Source organism: Ochotona curzoniae, unplaced genomic scaffold (assembly GCF_017591425.1).
Source record: "Ochotona curzoniae isolate NIBS_2020 unplaced genomic scaffold, NIBS_Ocur_1.0 contig_3498, whole genome shotgun sequence".
In the NCBI taxonomy this organism is placed as follows: Eukaryota; Metazoa; Chordata; class Mammalia; order Lagomorpha; family Ochotonidae; genus Ochotona; species Ochotona curzoniae.
In genome coordinates, this window is record NW_024465885.1 from 26,439,300 (window position 1) to 26,462,638 (window position 23,339).

Below are 23,339 nucleotides of genomic sequence, written 5' to 3' on the forward strand. Positions count from 1 at the left end.
TAGGACACTACTATAATATAATGGAACCTTGGATTAAAGTAACAGAACTGAAAGGATTTATAGATGGGTTTTTAAATGTTTTGATATATATCCAGCTTATATGTTGCTAATCAATGGAAATATAGAGTGAGGAAATGGAAGGACTCAGCAAAACCACAGACTTACTTAAACGGTAATACAACTTAATGGAATGGGAAAGTTGAACAAAGGGCTGTTTTGGTTAAAAATGAACAAGAGGTTTTAATTTTTCCTAGAGCAAGTATCAAATGTTTATTACACATGCGGGAAAAGTAAGTAGCTGAATGTTTGAAGAAATTAGAAAGGTTACTGTCACAGACTTGGCAGTCATTAGCACATGAATGTTATGTAAAATCATGGGATTGGATGAGATTATCTAGTTGGAACTATAGAAATAAAGAACTGAAGCCAAGGTTCTTCATCATTCACAATCAAGCAGAGGAGGCAGAACAGAGCACAAGGAAGCAGAAGAGCAGTGTCACAAGTCAGAGGACGTCAGAGGAACGTGAACTGTGACAGGCCTGAAGAATGAGGGTGTAAGAACCATGATCAAAGGGTCAACAAATTGCCATTACGATTATAGTAACTTTCATAGATGGTTAGAAAAATTCTGCATAGGTAAGATTGGGTATATTAGTATACAGGCAAATTTTCAAAATATTTGCTATTCACACTCACTTAAATGTTAAGTGTGCGAAGTAGGGGCTGTTGAGAATATAAAATCTTACACTTATAATAATGCAGTAGAAATAAATTTATGATTCAGGAAAGAGCATATTTGTACAGTGGGGTTTCTACCTTTGATTGAAGAAAGAATAGATTAACAGTGATAGAAAATAAGGGAGAGAATTAAAACTGTTGTTCAGTTACTCTTTATTGTAAGAAAACAAAAACTTTTATTTATGTGTGTGTTATTGTCTCATCAGTAGGCAGGAAAGGACTAAAGAAAGTGTGTATCCTAAAAAAAAAAATCATGTTTGTTATGCATTAGTGAGTCCTATTGACATTTAGTCTTGGATTTAAACTAGATCGATCAGTGAGATTGATTACTTTTAAAATCTTCAGCAGGAGGGAGAAGGTTAAGAATTACTGCTTGGATTTTGATGTCTACCTGGGAAAAAGACACAACACTTTTCTCATACTTAATTGGCTAATGCACATGGCAATGCGTATATCCAAAATGGACAGGGTAAAGCAATCCTGACACACTTAGATGAGAGGAGCAGCAGAAAATTTTTAAAAAGCCGCACCAACTATCATGTAGGCTGGAAGGAATCTAGTTAATTGAAGGAATGAAAGGTGTGTTCAAGGAAATGAGCATCACAATAGAAAAGCACATGCACTTATTTTTTTCTACAATAATATGATTTCAAGAATTTGGATAACACAGAACCTCAAGAGAAGGAAATTATTTACATGGGTGATAATTAAAACGTAACCTGTGCATGACCTGGTCAAGAAATAAATGCGATTTCAGAGACAGATGTCTAATAGCAATCAAATTGGCTGACGTATGATTAACTGAACCTCTTGTGAGAGTGAAAATGCCATATCAAATAGCGTAGGTACTCATAGCCTCTGATTAAAGATGTATTGATTTGTCAAAGAAACCATTTCACAACTGGACATACTAATTTTCCTTTCTCCTTCATAGAGAATATTTTTCTTCTAAAGGCAGATTCTGAGACAGTAATACAATTGGAAAATATCCTGAGCTGGAGTGATATCTGCTAGTTGCTAATAGTATGGGCTTCAGTTTATGCAAAGGAATGTGTTTCAAACTGGTTTTGTTTTCAGTCTCTCTTGTGGTTGAGTTGTTTAAAGAAACGTAAGATTAGTCACCTGTAACAATCCAGCATTATCCATTATTCAAGTGAAGGTGTGTACTTTTGAGTTCAGTCCATACAACATTTTTCCTAATTCGTATGTCTTATCATTTTCTCCTGATTATTGCATCTCTGATCCTCAAATTCACTTTTCACTTGACTGTCCAAGTGACCCAGGTTGTAGTAGCTGTGAGCTCTTTGATTGTTTGGTAGTTAACTGAAAAAATTTCAGAACTGAATGTCCATAATCCTTTGTTAGCAAAGTGTGATTCCTGAGAAAATGTGCTAGACTCAAAAAAAACTGCTTGAATTTTTCTAAGTTATAAATAAATGCATAGAGCATAGAGCATGAGTGAGAATCAATATTAGGGATATGGGAAAATACTGGAGAAATATAAAATTGAGTCAGGCCAAATGAGTTGATAGGAGTTCACTAAACAGAGTTTCTGCATTTAGTATTGCAGCTGAAGGCTGACAAAGGCCTGTAACAATTTGATTTATTGACTGAAAACTTCTACTAAAAGGTAACCTACAATGGCAGGCAAATCCTATTTTTTTTTTAATATAGAGAAAAATTCAACAGCTTGGGCAGTTTGAAATAGCTGAATGCATTTGTCATTTACCTCCAATCCCTGTCCTTCACACACATACTCTAGAAAGATCTCCATGATGTCTTTGAAAATTACCGTGCAGGAGTAAATTTGTGAATAGGAGCCTGGGCATCTGCTGAGCTCAGGGATCGCTTTTCTCTCTGGGCCTGAGCTTGTGGGAATTACAGTCCCTGGAATGGAACTGTAGAGGCAATGCAGCGGCAGTAATTGGACCTCAGAGTGGATGGAGCCTGGTAGTGGTGTTTGACAGTCAAAGACAGGGTTGGCCTGCAATCAGCATAGTCTTTCTCACATAAATCTATGACATTGTTTCATAGATGATGACATTCCTAGAAATCTTACAGAAAATTGTCTTAGCTCTTTCAGACGGGTATAAACAAATGCCACAAATCATGTCTGTTTGTTTTTGAAGATTTACTTACTCTTATTTGAAAGGTAAATTAATAGAGACAAAGATAAACAGAGAGAGGGTTCCTGCCCACTGCTCTATCCCCTAAATGACTACAAAGGCCAGAGCTGAGTCGGTTGGAATCTGGAATCCAGAAGCTTCTTTTGGGTTTCCCTTGTGGTTTTAGGTACAAGGACTTTCCCAGACCACAAGCAGGGAGCAGCATCCGAAGTGGAGCAGCAGGAACATGAATTAGTACCATTTGGGACGTCGGTAGGCAGATGAGTACCTTCTATCCCACTGCACCAGACTTTCAAGCCATGTTATTTTAAATTAAATTTAAGTAACATTTCTGGAGACCTAGACATTCATAGTCAACATACTGATTTTGTGTTTGATGGGGGGTTTTTTAAGCTTTTTTTGAAGATTTATTTATTTTTATTGTAAAGGCAGATTTACAGAGAGAAGGGCATACAAAGAGAAAGTTTTCTGTGTGCTGGTTCATTCCCCATGTGGAAAAAAAATGGGCAGAACTGAGTTTATCTGAATCCAGGGACAAGGTGCTTCTTTTGGGCCTCCCATGGGGATGTGGAGTCCCAAAGATTTGGACCATGGTCTATTGCTTTCCCAGGATGCAAGCAGGAAGCTGGATGGGAAGTGAAGCAGCTGGGACATGAACCAGGGGTGCCCATATAAAATCTTGGCACATATAAGATTTAGCCAGAACCATTTTGCCAGGCCCTTGGTGAGGGTTTTCTTTTGTTCTTTACATGCTGAGTTCTTCTCATTGTATCCCCAGACATAATGGTCCTTTTTTAAATAAAGGGACTAAGTCATGAAAGCTGTACCTTCATGGCACTATCACCAAAATTAGTAGAGTTGCAAGATATAAAATCAACACCTAAAAATCAATAGCCAGTGTATACACAATCAACTACATGGCTTATGGAATACCACATAGAGATTCGTCTGGCATCTGAAAATAGATGTACTATATGATTCTGCAACTCCACTTCTGTGAATTTATTCAAATGAAATAAAATGGCCATAAAATGGCTATACAGGGGAATTATCTGTAATTTCCTGCTTATAGCAACACAACTCAAAATAGCTAGAAAATGGAATCAACCCAGATGCCCATCAGTTGATGACAGGATGAAGAAATCACACATATTTGTTACAGAATACTACTCAGCTATAAAAGAAAAAAAATGAAATCTTGTGTTTTGCAATTAAATGGAGTGATTGCAAGCCATTATGCTTGGTGAAATCAGCCATACCCTAAAAGACAAATATCACATTTTCCCTAATCTGTGATAATCAATGGTATACAAAAAACGTGATCTATTGGTAGGATAGTTCACTCAGACTGACAAAGGCTTTTGCTCTTTTTCAGAGGAGGCGTCAGTACTATTCAGTGTGTCTGTCTCTTTTTCATTTCATCATTGCAATTCTAGTTAGCATATTCTTCTTCCTAGGGCAGGATTGTAAGCTGTGTCATGCTCAAATCTGCGATTTTACTGGTTGTGTTTTGCTGGTTCCTCATTTGCAGTCACTTGTGCCACCCTCTCCGGCGAGTTTCAGTCCTGGGTTCTTGTGGTAGTTTTCCACCATGGTCTCCATAGCCCCAGCTCCTGGCTCACCACTTTCCACCTCCTATAGCCTCGTGCTGTGGATACACCATTGCTTGTACGACCTTTCCCCACTTCTGATTTAAGCAGTGCCCAGGATAGGTCGACACTAGGTGTCCTGATTAACTAGTTTGTTGGAGGTGCTGATCTTGCTGGAACCTGATGGTCATTAGGCCTGAGGGCCATCGGAACCTATTTGGGGTGGAACCTATAGGATGCCATGTCAGTACAGTTATGCCTGTGGGACCAGTGCAGTGCTCTGAGCTGGAAGTGAGTTTATTCTCAGCTTGATGCATGTGCAGCTCACCGCTGTCCCTCCAGTCCCATACTCTTCGCCACACTGCACAAAATTGTGCCTGATGTATCCCTGCTGAGGTTCTGAGTCTGTTGACTGTTATGTCTGGGGGCAACCTGGACCTATTTTGGGTAAACCTGAAGGATGGCAAAGTCAGTATTGTTTCCCTGTGGGATAAGTGCAATGTGCAGAGCCAGAAATGAGTTTGTTACTGGATTAATACATACACAGCTCAATGTGCCCAATGTGCTCAATAAGCCCAATGTGGTACTGGTGAAGGTCTGGGCTGTGAAATCCACTCTGCTTTGTTACCAGCCTCTTGGAATCTGCTGCTCTGTCTCTGCTCATGGTCAGATCAAACATGCCACTAGGATGGGCAATTCTGTACCTGTGTTCACCTCCTGAGCTCCAGATGAACTATTTTTCCCACCTCTCTGCCAGTGAAATTCTGGCTGTTAGCAGGTAGAGCTCAGATCCCCATAGGCTGGCTGCTGCTGGTGTAGGTAATCACGGCAGCACTGCTCTGTTGTCTTGACTGTTTCCCTGTTTCTATGAGTCTCCAGTTACCCCTTTGCAGTAGCCTATCTTCTCCTATTTTCTGGAATCTGCTCTTTGCCTCACCCTTGTCAATGATTCTGTCAATTTAAACCTGTCCAAACCCTATACTTCCTAATTTTTCCTATAATTTTGCCAAACAAAATTCTAATATGGCTGCTGATTATTTTTTATGTACTTAGTTATGGATTTTAAATAATCATTGCAATTCAAAACGCTTATGCTTTATATTTCCTATTAGATAATCATGACAAAAAACGATATCTAATACTAATCTTTCTTTATAGCTCTGTTCTGTAATCTACTTTTACATGGGCTCATGACCATTTTTTAAAAGAAATGAGAAGCTTAATGTAATGAATACACATGCAAGTATTGGCGTGATTGTTCATATTCAAGCTAAAGAATTTTTTCATTCAATATGTCTCATAGTAACTATTATCCTGAATAGGCAATCAGAAACCTTTTTTGACAGCATTCAATTTCCTTTAAAATTTTTACTGTTGACATGAAAAATTAGAGCATAGAAGATTTACGCATGAGGCTAGAAACCCACAGAAAGATCTATATTCCTGGCTTTGATTTTTAAAAAGTTTGAAATGGTCTTTTAGACAAAAATCCCCTAGTCAAGTTAATTTCCATACTGGAGGTGAGAATAACCCATCATCGAATTTTGCCCCTCAGTTTCTGATACAGCTTAATGGCAGCATTCTAGTCCTAAGGTTTAAAAAACAGTTAAGTATTCTTAATCATGAATTCATAATCTCTAGCATCCAATTCTTATGTAATGACTGAGTTAGAAATGATTTTATAACCAGTCTGATTATTATTAAGTATGGAATCTTAATTTGATTCTCCTCAAATGTGTTGTCAATAATATTTATGGTTAAATTAAATTTTTAATAGCAAAAAGCCAGTGAGCATAACAAAGCTTATTAATAATTATGCAATTTTGATGGAAAGATGACCTATTATGGAGAATTAGCATGTCTTGGAGAAATATCTCCATTTGTAGTTTTAACACAAGAACTTAATTAATATGGCAATACTAGGTCTTAATCGAGCACCTTTATGTTACTCTGTAGAACTGAGATTGACTGCTATTAATATAATTAAAATAATTCTGAAGCCTGAACTGACATTCACTTTTTAATGACTCAGATTAAATAAAAATGGCCCTGAAAAATGTGTGGCTAGGTTTTATATGGTGCAGGAAACTTTACTAATAGAGCACAAATTTTATGATATTTTATAAAAATTTCACAAGCTTTGAAAGTTTTGAAAAGAAGTGCTGTTGATGGTGAAATTCCTTTTTCTTTTCCAAAGGAGTGACTCTTGGATCCTAGCTAAGTGTGCCTGAGAGCCACAGTGAAATGAAACTCAATTTGTGAACTAATTCTGAAAAGCTTATGATAAAGTACATTGACTAAAAAAAAAGTCTTCAAATTATCTGCTTTCAAATAAACTTTGAGATACATTATAAGTCAACCAGTGCCTAACTATTCTCCATTTCAAGAAAACAGCAACTCTAAGAAGTTTAAATAAATTTGTTTTCTTCACAAAGACAATAGGGACTTGCAGTCTCATGTCCTTAATTTTGTAAGTCATGTTTAAAAGAGAAAACTAAAATCGTTTTCCCATTATTTAATGCAATAATATGGTCACAGCACAATATTTTTAGTTTTTATTTTTTGACGGGACACTATAAACAATTAATATGAAATATCAAGCCAAAAGTAAGTTTGCAATACTTATTTGAAAACTATGTCTGTATAAAGTTGAGATAATTCAAAAGGTATTGCATTGAGATTTTTATACTTCATCTAGTATTACGCACTTAGAACAACTTACCCCCAATGTCAATTTCAGGTATTAAATTTTTCCCAAGATCCCAATAACCCTCCTAGTTGGAAATAGTAGGGAACATAAATCAATATGACTGACATTTTTCCCTTTCATCAATTACATAGACCTAATTTAATTTTTATAATCTTGAAATGTATGCTTAATTCCTGAGAGGTTGTCACATAGAACTGTGTGTCCTTACTCGGATTTTACAAAAATCAGAGTTAAAAGTCATCTCTAACTAGATCCAAGTTCTGTACCCATTAATCTAAGTTTTACCTAAGGACGTGGATCAGTCTTTTTATTCTATGTGTGGTTTCCTCTGTTTGAGCAAATGAGGTAGCAAGATTCACATCCTCACAGACTCCTGTGGTAGAGGTCAGGATGGATCAACAGCAAGGAAGAATCTCCCTGATGCATAAAATATTCATCTCGGTTTCCCATCCATTACATAGTGTATGCATATCACAAAAATATATGCCAGATGTCACTGTGTGAGTGATGGAGTGGTAGATATAAACTTGTATGATAACAAGATCTGCACATATCGTACCTTCATATTTGATTTGGCTCTCCCCAAGGGCAAGTGTTTCATGCCTTTTTTCTTCTTAATCATCAGAATTTATTCAGGTAGCTAGCAGCTTCGCGGTTTCTTTTGAGGACATGGTTAGTCGTGCCTAGATAAATGAGTCAATGCTGTGAACAAGGGTGATCTCTAAGCCTTGGGCATTGTTTTCTCACAATGGAAAACAACAAGACAATGGTTTGCAGCCATCATTCCCTGTACTCTACCTTCGCTGGTCACCTCTTTCTTCATAATTTCAAAACCGAGCCAAGTCTCAGCAGTCTTTGCATCAGTAGATTTGGCACCGTTTCCGCATAACTATCTCTGACACACATTAGGAGTCAGAATGAGAGCTTAGTGACTGGCCAACCGCAGAACAAGGAGAAGAAGGGCAGGGTTGGAAAATAATGGGATATCCAGCTTCAGGTACGAGCTGCTAGGTCGAGAGTGCAGGTAGGTGATCTGAATAACCCAGAGGAAGAACAGGACCACAGATACCACTATGAGCTGGGTTGGAAGATGAATGTGGCCTGTTTTTTAACAGCAGTTGTTTATTAGGTCAGAAGAATTTTATTTTATCATTATCATTTTGATTCAACGCCCTTCAGAGAAAGATGGGAAGCCGAGTCAAATGAGGAACAAAACTATTGAATCAGTTTGAGTTAGTACATGCTGAATTTTAAACATCTATCTGAAAGGCAGAGTGACAAACATGCAGCATGAGCTTCCATCCACTGGCCCACTCTTCAAATGCCTGCAATAGTGCTCAGTTTAGCGACACGTATACTAAAATGCCTGCAACAACCACGGAGTAAGCTTGGAAACAGGAGCTCAGTCCAACTCTCCTAAGTGGGTGAGCAACAGAACAGCAACCATCACCTAATGATACCCAGTGTGAACTCTCTCAGGAGGCTGCAATCAGAAGCAGATCTGAGGACCCCTATAAGCGATGTTGACACCCCAAAAGGCATTGTAACCAGTGCATCAAACACTCACTCTAGTACATGTGATCTTTCAGTAATGGAATAGTCTAGACTGTAGACCATGCCTGCAGATGGCAGACCTGAATTGGTACTGCTCTGTGGACTGCTTGAAGAAAGACATGGGTCATAGTTGCATGATTTCTAGGATTGAGGTCTTTTTCAGTATCTGTCCACTTTTTCTAACAAAGAATGCGACATATTGCTTTCTGTTATGTAATCATTGATGGCTAGAGGTCTCATGGGGAAGCCAAGAACTGATTGTACTGTACTTATTGATGTATTATTACTTTTTGTAGATTCAACTTGCCCCTTCCTCTCATTCAAGACATATTCAAGTTCTAGTCTGCAGTACTTGATAATGTGAGTTTATTAGGGAATAATAGAGATTTTGTACATGTAATCAAGTTATAATGTGACTTCACTGGATTAGCACAAGCCATAAAACCAAAAAGAAAAGCAACGTGGGAAAAGAAAGTAAGATGATGTAGTTCAAAGGATAAAAATTAGCAAATATATAGTATGGGTGAGCCTTGAGATTTAATATACAACACACAAATTATAGTCAACAAATTGCATTGCAGATTATTGTTGAATAAGCAGGTTTGCCCTACTTGTGTGTAACAGGATGATATGACAAAATTATTTGTCTCACTTTTATAACCATTTTACTATTTATATATAGCATATATATTTCATAATATGTCTTAAACCTCAAATATACATAATTAAGTTTACCTTTGTTTTGTGGCTCTTCATTTAAGGGGATGTATAGTAGCTGTGTAGTGGAGACTGTCATATCTAGTAACATATTATTTAACTTCATGGCATTGTACATTTCTATTTTTCTTTCTATTGTTGATTTTGTATCATGACTTTTTATTTAAGGGGATGTACAGTAGCTGTGAAATGGAGACTAACATCCAGATGTGAGGATGCAGTGTAGTATGCATTTCTGCTTCCAAAGATGGACTTACAATGAAACTGTTTACTATATCTTGACAATAGGATTCTGGACTCTCTGCCATTGAACATGCCCGCAATGATGGACACATGACTGAGTAGGAAGAACTATACTTTAGTAATGATATAGAGGAATAGGTGGGGGGAGGAAATGGGGGAGGGGATAAGGGAATACGAAACTGCATCATAAAATTATAATAATAATAATAAAATGCAAATAAATAAATAAAAATAACTAAAACAAAGCAAAAAAAAGTAAAAAATGTATTGCCACCAATGCTTTTATCATAGAGATACAGATTTCCACATTCAGGTGTTATCTTAAAGATTTTGTAAATATTCTTTAGAACACAAGTTGCCACTTGCTTCTGAAGAAAGTACTATCTTTATATAGTGGGTCTGGAATGCAGAAGGACACACACATGGGGTAGGATTTCACATGACCACAGAGGTAGAGATTTGTGTAATGTGTCTATGGGCCAAGAAATGGTAAGGATTGTCACCAACCACCAGGCTATGAAATGAGGTGAGAAAGAAGGGCCAATGAAGTGGCAGAATAGCTCTGTGGATGTGTTGATTATAGACTTGGTTCCAATCCCTGAAACTCAGAGACAACTGATTATGTTGTTTTAAACATCCCAGTTGGGATTTTGTGTGGCAGCCTCAGGAAACTACAAAACTGTTGTTTTCATCCCTGACCATAACCCCAGAAATAGATGTCTTATGATCCTGACTTCAGGCACTAAGCTGAGGATTTTCAAATAGCTCAGCACTTTTTTTTTTTTTTTTTTTTTGCACTCAGTCATAAACCTCAAATTCAAAATATGACTCTTCAGGGTTTTTTTTTTTTACAACTTTTGTTATTATTATCTCCCATGATATAGTGTATAGAGATCCTTTGCTCTCCCTGCCCCCTCTTCCTAGCCCTTCCCTTCTCTCCCCTCCCAGCATTCCCCCCATATTATTATAATGCATGATCCATTAGTAACAGTGACACGTCCAATATTGAGTTATTTAAGTGTATCATGGCATTTCAGGTATAGACAACAGCAGACAGTCTAGTATCAAGTTGTCAAGGTATGTTTAACAGTTTCACTGGAGTCTTCCTTTCATTGTAGAGATGCATATTTCAATATATCTTCACCAACTGGTATGCTAGTCTACTTCAGATCTTCCTGCTTCCATAGTATGCAAATATTTTGTGTTTTACAAATGACCTGTACAAACAATATCTAATTGAAAACTGGTTAACTCTATGCTGAAAATGTAATTTATGACTAAAACTGCCTCATTATTTGCTTTTAAATTTATTTAGAATTTTAAGGCAGAGTTTAGGACATAAGGAAGATATCATCCATCTACTATTTCCATACCCAAGACTACCATGGCCAGGGCTGAACTGAACTGAAACCCAGAACTTCATTCAGGTCTCTCACATGGTTCACAGGCCACACACATTTGGGTTATCTTTTGCTCCCTTCCCAAGCATATAGTCATTCTCCATAGTGTGTGAGAGTCTTATCCAAATCTCCATCAAATGAAGACAAATCATGCTGAAGCTCAGTATGATTTTTTGCCCAAATGCTCATTTGTGAAATTATCTGTTGCAGTAGACTACTCTATATCTTTGTGTCCAGCGTAAAGATTCATTTTTTCCAAGTGAATTGCCCCCTTAATTCTCCTCACTAATTATTTTGCCATGATCCACTTATTATTCCTAGTTTACCATAATTAGATTCTAAACACCTTTGCTTATGCTCAAGGAAATTGTACTTTTCTTATTTGTATGTCCCACCAATATAAACTGGCACAGGGGTAGAATTCATGTCTAATCCTATATAACAGATTCTCAGGCCATAACAGTAAGAATGCAGCACACAAAAATCACTTAATTTTTAAATTCATTGTTGCTGTAGAAATGAAGTGCTCCCTCTGTAATAAGCCTGTGGAATGTACTTTGTTTAGTCATTCTAAGGACAGGTTCAATTTGATTCTGTAGCTAACAGCTAGAGGCTTGAACATCCACTGAAAAACTCATGCTGCGGAGCTACCAGTGGAATATTTTGGTGACATTCATGTCTTATGTGTCATTCTGATGTGCTTTTTAATTTGTTTATTTATATATTAATTTAAAAGGCAGGGTTAAAGAGAGAGGTAGAACAGACCTTCCATATATAGATTCACTCCTCAAATGATGGCAAGAAGAGTTTGGGCCAGTCATGAGCCAGGGGCCAGCAACTTCATCTGGATCTCCCATGAAGTGTCAGGGACCCAGTTATTTGGATCATTGGCTACTGCTTTCCCAGGCATATCAGCAAGGGGCTGCATCAGAAGTAGAATAGTTATGATTCCAGTGGGTACACAAATGCAAAGCTGATGTAGGCACTCAGGGACTTAAACCATTGCATTAGTATGTTGGATCTCACTTTGTGTATACTTCATACTGAAACTGAAGAAGAGAATTAACTTCTGCAGAAATCAAACCCAGTACCTGCACACAAAATATTAATTTTTTAATTTTTTTAGGACTGCTGGTAACAAAGCACTTTATTTGCTGCAGTTTGAAAGTTTTTACTGACATTTTTCTAAGAGAGTTGGTGCAGAAATCAAACTGCAGGTAACCAAAAGTTGCAGCAATCAGGATTTGATCCATTGGATTATGAAGTTAAGGGGCCATAGGCAGACATTATGATATTCCAGATGTGCTCCAATTCGTGCTGGCTGCTTCACTGCTCATTAAGCTCCATGACAACGATCTGGGAAAGAGGCAGAAGATGGTTCATGTACTTGGGTCGTTGATATACACATGAGAGACCCAGATGAAGCTTACGGCTCTTGCCTGTTCCAGATACGCATTGCATTGCAACAGCAATGACAAGTGATATGCACATGCATTGCAGCAGCATGACAAGTGAATCAATGAATGGAAGATCTCTCTCTGTCTTCTCTCCCTCTTTCTCTAAATGTGTGTGTGTGTGTGTGTGTGTGTCCCTATCTAATTCTGACTTTCAAATAAATAGAGGAATAGTGAAGAAAAAGAAGGTTAAATTAAGGGTAACAAGCTTGGAATCAATGTACCCTTCCCAATATTTACTCATTCCTTTCCCCTTTCCACCTGCACATGCTTCATCTCCACTGCCAGCACTCTTCTGTAAGCATCACCCATTTGTTCATTGCACGTTTTCCCAAGGGCTGCTCAGTTTACCCTGTCGTTAGAAGCATTACCACACCAAATAAACGAATGTACAAGAAAATAGATAATTACATTTAGTTTGAAGCAGATGAGTTACTCATAATGTAACACTCATATCTGGGCAGTAAAATGACAACAAATACTTGGGACATGAATCAAGAACTCTCGGAATCAATGAAAATCCCATTGTAATAGAGATAAGCAGATGAACCTAACAGAGGCTTTAAAGTACAAATTTTAAATTCTGCTTCAGTGTAAAAGATAACTTCTGATAACTATTTGCATAAATAATCTCAGTTGTTTATGATTTATTATACAATTTTTTCTGTCTAAAATTCAAATTTTGATCTGGGTTCAACTATTACAATTTTACATGTGCAATTTTTCCCAAGTCTACATTAGGCTTAATTTCTACAGATGTAAAATAAGATGTAATTGTTCATTCTTATTACAAAGTAAAACAGAACTTGAGATCATGAAAATGTAAGAACTTGGAAGAGCATAAAAACCATAAATCTCATCATTTAAGACATCAGGGATTTTTTCAGGAAGGTGGTGTTAGAGAAAATCGACTCAAGTGTGATAGACATTTCTCTTAAATTAAGTGATTACGTGTGTATTTAAGATGAAAATACAAGCATAAGTGAGTTAACTGAATTTCCGTTGGAATTGCCATAGTGTATTTACCAAATAGGTTAGTAAGATGATGTCATTAATCTGTGTTGGAAAGCATTGTTCCTCTACTTTGTTAAAAATGATATTTTCAAATATTATTATCTTAGCATTATTTTTATTATATGTAAATGTGCACTCTTTCAAGAAGATATAATTAACACTATATTATGCAGTGGTGACATCATGGGTAGCATTGCTAGATTTGTAAACTTAACAGCAGACAACTCATATTGCTTAAAAATTGTCCTAAAAGGAAAGTGACTGCATCTTTAGCTAAAGATAGATAAGGATATTTATGTAAGATACTGCTTCTGGCATCATTCTGAAATGGAAACTTTCTATTTTCCTCTCTCAATTATTATGAATAATACTTTGCTTTTCATTGATCATCTTCATAACTTATCATCAAATCATCAAGTTGAGCTCCTGTGAAAGGCACGGCAGAGAGTAAAATAATGAAGATGAGTCCTGACATTTTTCTATTCTGTGAAATAATTATAGAGGAGTGGTGTATCTGGAGATTTCTGCTTTCCATCTGCATTTGTACTTGAGAAGGAGTGTCTCAGTTAACTTCCATTTTGAAGCTGTGTTACAGGGAAGATTTGGGAGCAGACAGACTACATGGCATCATTGCCCAAGGTAACCTTCCAAATGCAGTTATAAATATTTAAGATAATAGAGGATCTTGTGGAGAAAGAGATTTGTTATTAAGCAACTTCTACAATTTCTCTTAAGCAAATTTAATTTCACAGAATCCAGACCAACCTACCCACATGTAGCTATTGAATCAATTATTTTTTCATATATATACAATAATTTATATGCTGCTCAACATTATTTCAAAATTTCCCCTATTTTTGAAGTTTTTTTTTCAGTTTTCAAACTTCACAATTGGTGTTTTTATCTTAAAAACAAAAACAAAACAAAAAAATGATAACCTTAGGGGAAAAAAGTGGATTTTTAAAATACACCAAATATGAAGTATTTCATTTGCTTGTGATAAAAACAGCATACATATCAGTAGATTTCACATGCACCCCATATTCTTCCCAGCAATACTGTGGTTTATATTTTCTTGCTTGATTGTTCTTTTGGAACTCCAGACAAATATGGTCTCAAATTTCTACTATAGGCTCCATATATTTACATTTTTTTATATCATTTTGGATCGTCAAATCATTTCTTGTGTTTATTTTGGTTCAGTATCTGCATTAGTCAGGGTTTCCACAGGGGGGTAAATCATAGGAGTTGTAGATGCATAATCCACAGGATGTGAATATGCATATATTCAGACAATGATACTGTAAGGATTTGGCTCTTGCAGTGGTGGAAAACTGCTGGAAAATCCAACACTTTTAGGTGGATTGGCAGGCAGTATTTTCAAGGAAGAGTGGCAGTTTCAGTCCAGTGGTGGAATTCTGCTAGCATTTGCATTCAAAGTGGAGGACAATCTTTGCTCCACTAAGCCCCTCACCTGACTGACATCCAACTTCATTATGGGAGGCAAATTGCACTTCCCGGTGTCCACTAAAACCTACTCCATCCAAAGCTAATCCTCCCAGTAATACCCTGACTGGTTCCCAACCAAGCAGACTGACTCCAGAGCTCTGCAAATTTAATAAAAGAAATTTGCCATCTACCAAAAGACAATTGTCCTGACGCTGTCATCTGTGCTTGCTTACAGCATTTCTTTTTAAAAGTATAAAATAGTGTCTATTTCAATGCTACAAAACTATGCGCAACAACAGTGAGAATGTGATTTTTTGGTAACTGAACTTTTCATCCAGCTGTCTTCACTCAATCAATCTTACTTGCTGAAGGCTTGATTCTGCATCTGTGAAAAGGAGTATCAATCTTGTCACTAAATTACATTTCATAGATTTGTTCTGATTTGGGATATACAGATAGATAAACTAATCTTCTAATACTTGTAATGGTTAAAAAGTCTTTTCCAAGTTACTGTGTGTGTATTTATTCAGGGGAGCTGGATAGCAAGTAGAGCAGCTGAGCAATTTGAACCACCTGCACGAGTATGGGATGCTGGGCCCAGTGCAATAGCTTAGCAGTTAAAATTTTCGCCTTGAACACACCAGGATCCCATATGGGCACTGGTTCTAATCTCCGCAGCCCTGCTTCCCATCTAGCTCTGTGCTTGTGGCCTGGGAAAGCAGTCGAGGATGGCCCAAAACCTTTGGACCCTGCACCCGTGTGAGATGCCCCAAAGAAGTTCCTGGATCCTGGCTTCGGATTGGCGCAGCTCCAGCCATTGCACTCACTTGGGGAGTGAACCATCTAGTGGAAGATCTTTCTCTCTGTCTCTCCTCCTCTCTGTGTGTTTGACTTTCCAATAAATAAATAAATCTTAAAAAAAAAAAACATGAGGTGCTAGCACTGCAAGCAGAGACCTAACAGACTGAGCACTTAGTATTGTTTAAAATTTGCATTTATTATGGTGCCTAACATTTTCAGGAATATTTTTCCTTCATGTAGATAAAGTACATTTGTCAGAAAAAATGTCTGCAATCCTCTCTAATGATTAAACACTTAGTAGTAATTACCTGTATTAGTCTTTAACAGCACAAAATATAGTTTTAATGAAAATTGGAGTCTATCTTTCTTAGTGAATTAAGACTTCAACAGTGAATGAGATCTGTCAGAGAAACACTTTTGTTTAAAATGAAGCAAACAGAAGTGAGTTGCTTTGTGTTTTATTCAAATTCCAATTTGATAAATCAGTTTTACTTTTTTTTTTTCTGACAGGTTAACTATGTGAATTCCATAGATTTTTGCTTAAAAGTAATTCTTGAGAATTCAAGACATGCTTTGCATTGCTTCAGTGTTTAACTTTGCAAAGCAACACGTACATGTGTTACATCAAGGCGACTCTTCTGCTGAGAAATTGAGAGTGATATAAACATCGGATATATTTTTTAAAAGCAATGTCAGGATACACTGTAGGGGCAGAACGATGGAATTACAACTGTTTATGAAGGCCTATTCTATTGTAATGATATGCAAGAAATCAGTGGGGGAGAAGGAAGTAGGAATTTGGAGAAGGGAAAAGAGAAATCCCAGAGCCTATGGGACTGTATCATAAAATAACAAAATAATACATTTTAAAAGAAAAGCTAACATAAACTCATCATCATGAGTATAATTATAGTGCCACCAGTGTCAGGGATCATATGTGGAGAGAACAAACACAGACTTTGGATTGGTTACTAAATAGGGAATAGTTGTTGATAAGAATATGTTCAATTCTTTCAGTGATATTGAGGAGGAACAGATGTATAGGAAAAAAATATATACATATGTGAAGTATTTTCATAATTAAGAATGTGCTGTTTTATATGCCTTCAACTAAAGACATGGTATAGTCACACGTTGCAACAGCGTTTCCACTGTCCATGAGTAAATACAGAATGCTTGAGCATTTATTCAGGTAAAGTATCTACATACATACTCCTATCTACGCATTCAAAATACATACCTGTCTATCACAGTCTTCTCCAGTGAACAATAATTTGTTTTGCTCTCCTCATTATTCTTCCTTACCATTCGGTTTTTCAATCACAATATTACATTGACAGAAAATAATCAGTGATTTTACTCTAGAGTGTGTGCAACAGTTTTAACACGGCTCAGTCATTAACAATAATATTCTCAACATACACACATTTCCGGGGGAATTAATGCTGAGGGTTAATGGCCCAAGACAAAGCAGCCAGTCATGAATCTCGAAGAAATGCCCTCCTGCTTTGATCATTATAGCTTCATTACAACATAAAAATAATCAACAGCAGTTACAGCTGAAATTATGGGAACAGTTTGACTTGAAATGAACCCTTCCAGCCTTGAAGTTGTTCAAGATTTCTCCATTTCCCACAAATTTAGTGTAAGCAATCTGGAAGCCAAAATAACTGAAACAAATGATAGACAAGCTTACAGCTTTTATTTACTGGCCAATATTTTAATTGACATCAGAGATGTGGTCGACTAATCAAAAAATATTAAGTGAGCCTGCACAAATAGAACACTGAGCAGTGCAGTGTTAAATTGGAAATTCTTGTATATTATTATTATTTCTGAATTTTATTTTTATTATTATTTTTCATAATACAGTTTTCTGGGTATAGGGATTCTCCCTCCACCTCCTTTTTCCTCTTCCTTCTCATCCCCTACTATCTTCTGCCATATAATATATAAAATGCAGTACTATAGTCCTTTAGCAACAGTCATAAATGTAGTCGGAAATCCTAAAGCAGGAATTTACTGGTGTTGAGAACAAAAACAGAAATCAATGAACCTGCAATAATATCATAGTCTGACAAGTGTCAGTTAAATCAGAACTTTTATAAAAGATAAGAATCTTCAAAATCTTGAACTAAATTCTACTTATACTTTTTTCCCAAGAAGAAGGGCCAGAATAAAATATATTTTTCCTTGCATATAAATACATTTCCTGCACTTACACATCATATCAAACTTATTTGGAGAAAATTATTTTTTTTCAAAGATTTTATTTTTATTGGAAAGGCAGATATACAGAGAAACAGAGAGGAAGATCTTCCGTCCGATGATTCCCTCCCCAAGTGAGCGCAACGGGCCAATGCTATGCCCATCCGAAGCCAGGAGCCTCTTCCGGGTCTCCCACGCGGGTGCAGGTTCCCAAAGCTTTGGGCCGTCCTAACTGCTTTCCTGGGCCACAGGCAGGGAGCTGGAAGGGCAGCGGGGCTGCCGCGATAGAACCGGCGTCCATATGGGATCCCGGGGCATGCAAGGCGAGCACCTTAACCACTTGCGCCACCGCGCCGGGCCTGAGAAAATTATTTTTTTAAAAAATGGAGAAGGAGAGAAAAAGATACAGAAATCCTCTATCCACTGATTACCTCCTCAAATGGCAACCAAAGCCAGGACTGGATCAGGGAGGTGCATGGACCAAAGAATTCCATGGAAATTTCCCATGCAGATGGCCAGGGCCCAGGTTACAAGAGCCACTTTTTTCACTACACATTCTGTCACATGAGCAGAAAGAGACATGCTTGCACGGGAAGCAACATCCTGATATGAGATGCTAGCCTTGCAAACAACATTTTAAACCACTGTGCCACAACATACACGATCCCAAAATTATAAAGTTTTCCGTAGTGACAAATATGTCATTAAGTTAAAAAATGCCTGGGCAAATTCTTGAAATTGAACTTGCATATTTAATAAGGAATAAGAATATTAGTAGCATTTTAATAAGATGAATATATAGTCTTCTGCATATTTTTCATGAGTAAAGTCCTTGTATAGAAGATCAACAGACTTTACCCTTATGCTTTCTTTCTGAATTGAAGATTAGTGTTTGCTATAACTAATCTTCCTCATACTATCTTAAATTACCTCAATCTTTCTTTTCTTTCCTTGGCTTTTTTCGCTTTCCTACCTGTTCATTGATACAAAAGGGACATAAAACTGCATGCATTTAAGCCATACGACCTGATGATTTTGCATATGCATGTTGTAAAATTATCATTAAACGTAACCTAATTAGTATATCCATCATCTCACACTTCACAGTTGTACATGCATGTACGTGATGTGAACACTTAAGTTCTGATTTCTTTATAAAATTGATGAATATGACACTGGACAGACAATCAAGGATTTACAATCTTTCCAGTTAAGAGTTCAATTTTTTGAGCCCAGCGCGAAGCTCAGCGGCTGGAGTCCTTGCCTTGTATGCGACAGGATCCCATCTGGGCGCCTTCCTGTCTAATCCCAACAGCCCTGCTTCCCATCCAGCTCCCTTCTGGCCTGGGAAAGCAGTCCCAGGCGCCCCAAAGCCTTTGGATTGGATCTTGAACCCGCATGGAGGAACTGGAAGAGGCTCAGAAGCCTGGCTTCCGATCGGCCCCGCTCTGGCCTTTGCAGCTGTTTGGGGAGTGAATCAAGGGACAGAAGATCCTCTTTGGTTCTCCTTTCTTCTGTATATCTGACTTTGCAAAAAAAAAAAATAAAAAAATCTTTGAGAAAAACAGTTCGATTTTTCAGCGTAATAAAACCAGTGTGCATTCAGTGGCAACAGATTTGTTGCTATTTTGCATGCTAGGGTTAATGTTGTGACTATCCTAATGCTGCACAGAGGTCGTGCTGGGCAGTTCCCAGTAGCTGCACACAGCAGTCTCCCTTATGCACACGGGATGTCCTCCGAGATCCTCAGTGGTTGATGGTTGAAACCAGACAGCACTGAATCTGACAACACCTGTTTTCTCGTCTGTGTTTTTCTTTTTCATATACACATACCTGCACACATACACAAACACACATTAGTTCCTTGCCCATTTTAAGTGGCAGTTATCATATATTAGGATGATCACTTTCACTTTTGAAATGTGGCAGAAAAAGTATTGTTTTTTCTTTTTCAAAATTTGCTAGATGGAAGAATCATTCTTAATATAAATCTTAGCAACCTTGCAATGATTTTTTTTCTTTTGCTATTTAAGAACCATGCTTTCAATTTAAAATCAGAACTTTTTGGCTTTTTCTGATGACTCCTGAATCGACAGCATGAGTATTCCTGCATTTTGCAGCCACTACTAAATAAGGGCTGCTCAATAACAAATCACAAAACATTGCAATAGTTGATCCATTCACCGATTCAGCCAATATTTAGTGGCTGACATGCAGGTTGTGTACTAAGTGTGGCTACACTGAACAAAGTAATAATTCACATCCGAGGCAGGAAGCATGGAATTTTATTGTGCTTCTCAGAATAGAATGCAATATTTCTAAAACTGAAATGTTTATCTGTATAATGTTTATCTATAAACTCTGTTTATAAGGGACATGCAATTTATATTTCTCTTGCAGGTATTGGTTTCATTTCATTTGGACATGAATGGTGAATCATATGGAAGCAAACTATACATGATATATTTTAAATATTTTTATTTGAAATGCACAGAGAGAGAGAGAAGAGAAAATGAATATCCTCCATTTCCTGGCTCACTTTTCAAATAGTTGAAGCAGCTGAGTCTTGCCCAGCCTTAATCCAGAAACTAACTGCATCCTGGTCTCACACATGAATGATAGGAACCCGAATACTTGATTCATCTTCTGTTACCTTCCCAGAGAAGCTGAGATTCATCCTGGCACTAAATCACAAGTGTAAGTTTAGCCAACCATGCCAAAATGCTGGTACCTGATGTTTTTACATTTTCTTTCTTTCTTTTTTTATTTTGCAGAATCTCCACACTCCCAGAATCCAGTGGGGAGCTTCTCTGAATTGTATGGAATGAATGAGCAAAATTTCAAGCCTAATGTCCCCAAATTTTCCGGTTTCAGGATGCAAGGGAATGGCCTGCTCTGTAATTTGCTTCTGGTAACAGCATTACAGAGATCTGCTATGTAAGTTTTCAGAGTTCAATGCTTTTCGGGGATAGGGAATGGGCGGGAGGCCACACTGCTTTTCTTTGCAGAGCCAAGTCCTCACTCAGAGCACAGTCAACTACCTAGACTGGAGTAAAGTCCCTGAGTGACTGGAAAATTCATTTAGCTAAAGGTGTGTGTGCAGGGTGAGTGGCAATTTCTTCCCCACTTGACAAGTGATTTCAGTAGAAACGTGACTGCACAGAACAGGTGAACAGGTGACTGCAGCAGTGTCTCGCTAGGCTTCCTTACTCTCTCAAGGAGTCTTTCTTTCTTTCTTTCTTTCTTTCTTTCTTTCTTTCTTTCTTTCTTTCTTTCTTTCTTTCTTTCTTTCTTCCTTCCTTCCTTCCTTCCTTCCTTCCTCCCTTCCTTCCTTCCTTCCTTCTTTCCTGCCTTCCTTCCTCCCTCCCTCTTTTCCTTCCTTCCTTCCCTCTTTCTTTCTTCTTCATTGAAGATTCCTCCTTCCCTGTTCTTCTCATGTCTCAATGCAGCTGAAGTCAGTGTGGCGACAACTTACTCAGCTGTCTTGGATCCTATGACAAAACAGTTTTGAATCTTACAGTTTGGCATTAGAGATATTCATATGGTATACTTCAGTCAGTGAGGAAAATGACCTATGCCCAGTGGATCATTTTTGGACAGCTGGGTTAATGACATGAGAGTGAAGGCCTTGAAAGCCAGATGAAGTATCAAGTTGACTTGATAGAAAATGGAGAAGTATATGACATCTTATAAAAGGAAAATGAAATGAGTAAGTGTATTAAATGTAATTATAGCTTTGATGTAAAGGATTGGAAAGAAGGGAGCATAGGTGGATTTGTTGATGTCAACACCTCAACCAAAGTACATGTAAAGTTCTATAATCAAATAGAATGTAATGGAAAGAAATAGTGTGGCGATTATATAATAGTTTCCATTTTTTCCCATGGGCGTATTTTCCTGTGAATATATCACATTTAACTAGCAGAAAAAATACGTATCCAGACTGTCTTTGAAAAATATTTGTAATCATTTGGAAAGATGATGAGATTGCAAATGTAGTGATTTATGACTCTGATTATGGAGCATTAATTCAGAGAAAATGGAATTTAAAAACTTAAACAGGTCTTTGAGATACTTTAGATCTATCTTTGTAAATAAGAAATCATGTCTTAAAGGGAATTTGTTCAGGTTATGTAATTTATTTGCTGCTTTGATGAAACCAGGCATGTGGGTTTCCAAATAGGTTCCCTGGCCACAGGCCTTGCCCCCATGAACATAGTCATGCCAATCAAGTTTTACATAATGAAAACCTGAAATAGAATAATTGGTGGTGAATAATCTGTGTGGCTTGATTTTTAGATAAAAATGTTTGATTCAGGAAAGGTTCAGTTAACTCAAAACAATGCCATTTTTATATGAGAGATTGATTTTACGTCCCTCATGATAGCACTGATTGTCTTTGTTGCTTTATTTGTTCCTTGCCTTAAAAAAGTCTTATTTTGTGGTGAAGAGATAAAATGATCAGTTGCTTTGGTAAGAATACAGGCTTTGGTGAACTTTCACAAAATAATGCACAAGCCTGTTTTAGCCAGCACAGCAATGGAAATATCCCATATGTAGCTGGGACTCAACAAGTGTAAACAAATTTGTGTCATGTTTCTAGAACCCCACACAGCAGTGCACTTGATTGCAAACATCCAGAATCTGCAGCTCTTTTTAGTCACTCCACAAAGAGCTACGGTGTCTTCGGTTTCAGGGAACAAACAATTTGCTATGTGAACAGCTGAAGCAAGCTGTGTCAACAAGACAGAATTTGAATTATTGCATGCTGCCGTGTCTATGAAAGCGGAAGAAGGGAGTGCATGCTTGTGGCCTAGAGCATGTGGAGCAAAGGGAGGGAGTGGTAGGAGCTCCCCAGCGTCAGAGCTTGATGGAAAACAGCTGCTCCTTTCCCTGTACCAAGGAGAGACTCTCTTGGGAATTAGGCTCCTGATGCTATCACATTGGACCAGGTCATTTTCTTCATCAGACATTTTGGGGCGATATTTTTGCAGCAATTTCTCAAAAAAGTACGTATAACATGTTCAGTGTAAAAAGAAGGAATGTGATGGGGAAATGTGAAAGTGTATTGCATTCTCAGCCTTAAAATATCCTCTGTATTTTAGCTCCTAATTTTCACACTTCACAGCTGCTAATGGATCTCAGCAGAACTAAAGTAAGACTGTTGACAGCTAGACAGGTCTTTTTTGTCATTTCTGTCATGTTTCTTTCCTTATTCTCATACAGAAAATTCTTGTTTGCCTCAAAATCCCTTGATGTCAGCTAGGTTACATTTCTTTTTCTAACTCTAGAAGAAAAAAATGAATGTCCTCTGGAGTTATCAGTATGAGGCAGTG